The sequence below is a fragment of the Ailuropoda melanoleuca genome, chromosome 2 (genome assembly GCF_002007445.2).
Source record: "Ailuropoda melanoleuca isolate Jingjing chromosome 2, ASM200744v2, whole genome shotgun sequence".
Lineage (NCBI taxonomy): Eukaryota > Metazoa > Chordata > Mammalia > Carnivora > Ursidae > Ailuropoda > Ailuropoda melanoleuca.
Window position 1 is genome coordinate 62,476,636 of NC_048219.1, and position 5,252 is coordinate 62,481,887.

Sequence of the window (5,252 nt, forward strand, 5' to 3'; positions counted from 1 at the left end):
TGTTTATTGAATGAGTGGAATGAATGAAATAAATTGCAAGCCAAAAAAAAAAACAACACCAAACCTGTGAAAATATGCCAAGTTTTGTTAGGCTGGGTCTCAAGACAAAGTAAAAGGACATGTAATCCTTAGTAACATCTAGGAAACTGAGGCAATATTTGGGGTCAACTTTTCTAGTTGTATGCAGGTGGACATGTTTAAAATTTAGAGATCCACAGGAACCTTAAAGTTTTTGAACAAGTAGTTTATATCAGATTTTAATCTCAGCACTTTGGAATTCTCAGTTCTTTCTGTTGCAATAAATATCCTCACACGCTGAGTACTTTTTAAAAATCTAAACTCTAAAATAGAAAAAATAACATGCCTTCTTTATCAAGTTAACCAAAAATAACACATAAATAAATTTCAAATTTGGTGATCAAATATTACAGTGAACTACCTCGAGTATTTTAATATGTAAATACCTCCAGGTAAGTGTCTCCTGAGAACAGAGCATTACAAATGAATGAAGGCAATATCTGCAGCTAGGGAAAGAAAATGTCTCCGTCTTGAGGAAAAAGCATTTGACCATGAATGCAACTCAGTACCAAAACCTCGCCTTGGCTCATGACAGGGTACAACATCAAGACCGGGGGGCCGGGGAGTGGAGAAATGTTTCTCCCCAGATTCCATCCCACTCCACCCCAGTCCCAAATAATCATTGCTAACATTTTGGCACATGTTCCTCCTTTTTGCCCTGCATATGCTAACTTTATTATTGTTAGTATTGATTTTTCCAGAATAGAATCATAGTTTATATGACGCTCAGAGACTCGCTTTGCAGTAAGTCCAGTTCCTAACATTATGATATATGGATGTGCCCGCAACTTTGCGGATAGGTTCTCACTGATAGGCCACAGTTTTAAACAATGCTCTGGTGAACATCCTCTTACGCATATCCTTTTGCTACAACACTGCTTTCTGACAGGGCGGACCCCATCTTACGAGCTTCAGAGGAGGAACTTTAGTTCAGCAGTTTTTTATTGATAAAACAGTCAATCAGCAGAGCAGTTTCAAGGCAGATTAGATAAAACCCTACTTGGGAACAGAAGGACTCACACCACACCCAAATTCAAAGGGACTTCCCGGGAGGCTCTCTGCCCTCCTCCCTCAGCCGCTATCACGTCTACCAGGTTTATCTTTGGAAGCTGAGCCATTATCTTCCCTACCTGAGTTCCCTCTGCAACTACGTTATATCAAATGTGTGTGAAGTGCGTAAAGCGTAGGCTTTCGCATCTATGAATTAGAATGATGACAGGGAGATTCAAGAAGTTTAATATTCAAGACATTCAGCTGAAAGGGGTGTATTTGAAAAGTCTTTGTGTAACTGGAGGAAAGGAGAGTGGGTTTGTCTGGCAACTACATACTGTCTAGCAGCCCGACTCCAGTGTGTTGGTGCAGAGCTCTGAGCCTGTCAACTCTTCCAAGAGGCTCTGGAATTCCTTCCACCCTGGCTGGGAAGGGTGTCTTTAACGCTTCTCTTCTGAGTGGAGGCTTTGCTTTGGCCCCGCTCAGTGGCCTCCAAGTTTGTCAGGCTCTGGTATGAGTGAGAAGAGCCAATGCTTCCTACCTGGTGGGGCCCGAATTTATTGTGAGTGCAAGATGGCCACTCACCCAAATAAACCATTTCTGAACCTGTCTGGGTTTTGGCCTGAGTCAGGAGATTTCCTCTTTCTTCTGGTTAATGAGGATTTGAAAGTACAGAACCATCCAATTTGAACCTCTCCTCTAATCCCCTCCCTCATTCTATAGGTGAAGAAACTAAGGCCAGAGTGTAAAGTGACTGGCTTAAGGCTATATACCAGTGAGTAACAGAACTTTTTAATTCCTCCAGATTACTGCCATGTCTTTTAATTAGCATTATCAACTTGTTGACATCAAGGACCTATCAGCATTAGTAGAACTTGCATGTTGAAGGGTCCTTGTCTTGAATGCTCCAGAGAGATTTAACAGGATACAAACAACAGTTGTGCTCGCTTTGGCAGCACATATACTAAAAATGAAATGCTACAGAGAAGATTAGCATGGCCCTTGTGCAAGAATGACATGCAAATAGAAATAACAGTTATAGTAATAATAAATTATATTATATAACAAATATAAAATGATAACATGCGAGATGCTGTTCTAAATCTTCTAGATGCTATTACTGTTACTTTTTTTAAAAAAGATTTTACTTATTTATTTGAGAGAGACAGAAATAGTGAGTGAAAGCACGAGCAGGGGGGACAGGGAGAAGCAAGCTCCCTGCTGAGAAGGGAGCCCAACACAGGGCTGGATCCTAGGACCCTGGGATCATGACCTGAGTTGAAGGCCAGACACTTAACTGACTGAGCCACCCAGGCACCCCAGCTCTTACTGCTACCATTTTTCTCTTTCTTGCTTTGCCTTCTCTTGAATTGATTTTTTTTCTTATTCCATTTCTCTCTAATTGGTTGGAAAGTATGTGTGCTTGTGTTTATCATTTCAGGAATTAAACTAGCTAGTTTAGCATGCTGATTTAACAAAATCTGAAGTTCATCTCTTTACCTTACTCCTAAATAATCAAGGACCTTGGATGATTTTAATTCTAGTATAAGCCCAACATTTTAATTCTAGTCTATTTTCCCTTCAAAAATTAAAAGTATGGTGTTACATTATGTTGCTCCATTATAAGTCAGAGTTTGCTGAGATATGCCCTCAAATTTACCAAGATGTTTTTGTTCAATGTTTTTGTTGTTGTTGTTGTTTTGCATCTCGGGCTTTTCATTTTTTTATTCTGCTAAAATATGTCCTTTATGATTTCATTTCGTGATTGTCTTTGGGTGAGGCATGCTCTCAAGTTATTGAAGGGGAGGAGTTGTTCTTATTGGTTTCCTGTTCGTTTACCTGGAAACAATATTCTTTATACAATCCTTTTTTTGGAATATAGCTTCATTGAATGTGGAATTCTAAGTTGACAGCTATTTTCTCTCAACACATTGAGGAAATTCTTACATTGTATTCTCTTCCTTAGCTGCTTTTATAAAATGAAATGTCAGTCTTCCCTTTTTTATAGGTGGTTTTCTTTTCTCTTTGGCTGCTTTAAGATCTCTTTCTGTTTCTCTCTCTGTCTCTCATAGATTCCTTAGTATTCTGCTGTTTCACTATGATGTATCTAGGAGAAAATTTCTTCTTACATATGTTGCTGGAGAGTCACTGAATTTTCTGGATCTAAGAAACACTGGCTCTTTTACACTCTCGTTTTGTTTTGTTTTGTTTTGTTTTAAGATTTTTATGTATTTGAGACAGAGCAAGAGAGAGCACAAGCAGGGGGAGGAGCAGAGGGAGAAGGGAAAGCAGACTCCCCATCGACCAGGGAGCCCATGTGGGGCTCCATCCTAGGACCCTGGGAGCATGACCTGAGCCAAAGGCAGATGCTTAACTAAGCCACGCAGGCGCTCCTACATTCTCCTTCTTATATCCTTCGGGACCTCTGTTGCCATCACACCCTAGTCTTGTGTATAACATGCCCCCATTTTTTTTTATCTCACTGTACTACATGTGGATAAGTTCTTTAGATCCAGTTCTTTAATTCTTTCTTGAGCTATGTCTGGTTTCTTTGTAATGCGTTGAGGTATTTTTGTACAACTTTATTGAGGCATAATCAACATACACTACACAGCACATATTTGACGTGCGCACTTCGATAAATTCTGACACATGCATACACTCATGAAACCATCACCACGACCAATATAATAAACAAATCCTTCACCAGTCAAAGTTTCTTCATGCCTTTTTCTTTTTTAAGATTTTATTTTTAAAGTAACCTCAATGCCCAATGTGGGGCTCAAATTCACAACTCCTCAGTGGCACACTCCACCAAGTGGGCCAGCCAGGTGCCCCTCCTCATGTCTTTTTGTACTGCTTTTCTCCAGTTCTTCTCTATCTCTACCTTCATCAAGCAACCATTGGTTCACTTTCTATCATTATAGATTACTTTGAATTTTGTAGAATTGTATACACATGGAATGATACAGCATGGCTCCTTTTTTTTTTTCTGGTCTGATTTCCTTCACTCAACAAAATTATTATGAAGTTCATCCATGGACATTGTTAGATCTACATACAGTTTATTTATTTTCATTGCTGAGTAGCACTCCATTGTATGAATATGCCACAGTCTGCTTATGTTGTCGCTTGTCATTGGACCTTTCCAGTTCTTAGCTATAACATATAAAGTTACCACAAACATTAATGTACATCTTGTTATGGACATGTGCTTTCATTTTTCTCAGGTAAGTGTTTCAGAATGGATAATCAGAATTACATGGTAGGTGTATGTTTGCCTTTTTAAAGAAACTGCCAAAGGGTTTTCTGAAGTGATTGCACCATTTTACATTCCTTTCAGCAGTGAATGAGAGCTCTGGCTGTCTACATCCTTGCCTCCATGTGGTATTATGAGGTTTTCTTACTTGTGGCCATTCTATTAGATATGCAATTATACCACATTGTGGTTTTAATTAGCATTTCTCTAATGACTAATGATGCTGGCCATCTTTCCCTGTGCTTATTTACTATCCATACATCTTCTTTAGTGAAATGTCTGTTTAAATGTTTTACCTATTTTTAAATTGGGTTGTCTCCTTATTATTGAATTACAGTAATTCCTACATATTCTAGATATAAGAATTTTGTCAGATACGTATTTTGCAAATATCTTCTCCTAGTCTGTAGCTTGTCTTTTCATTTTTTAAATTGTGTTCTTAGTAGAGCCAAAGCTTTTAATTTTGATGGAATCCAATTTATTGATGTTTTCTATTATAGTCGTGATTTTTGTGTCATATTTTTAAAGTCTTTGACAGAGCCAAGGTAAATAAGATTGTCTTGTATATTTTTATGTTGAAATTTTATAGTTTTAATTCTATGTTTTAGTAAATGATACATTAATTTTTTAATGTGGTAGGATGCAGAGTCAAAGTTGATATTTTTCCATATGGCTACTCAATTTTTCCAACACTATTTGTTGAAAATATTATTCTCCTCCCCTCCTCCCCATTGAATTACATTGGTACCTTTGTTGAAAATCAATTAAACTTATACGCCTGGGTCTCTTTCTTGACTCTGTTATGTTATGTTCATTTGTTTATCTAACTTTATACCAATACCATACTATCCTAACTGCTGTAGTTTTTTTTTTTTAACATTTTATTTATTTATTTGAGGGAGAGAATGCATGAGAGAGAGAGAGA

At 37.8% G+C, this 5,252-nt stretch overlaps 1 non-coding gene across 1 annotated transcript; it reads left to right on the forward strand.

Annotated features, from left to right (window-relative positions):
* The first annotated feature begins 2,008 nt into the window (after nucleotides 1–2,008).
* LOC117801225 lies at nucleotides 2,009–2,116 on the forward strand. Its single transcript, XR_004623755.1, has one exon. It is a non-coding gene; the product is annotated as a U6 spliceosomal RNA (small nuclear RNA).
* Nucleotides 2,117–5,252: the final 3,136 nt, after the last annotated feature.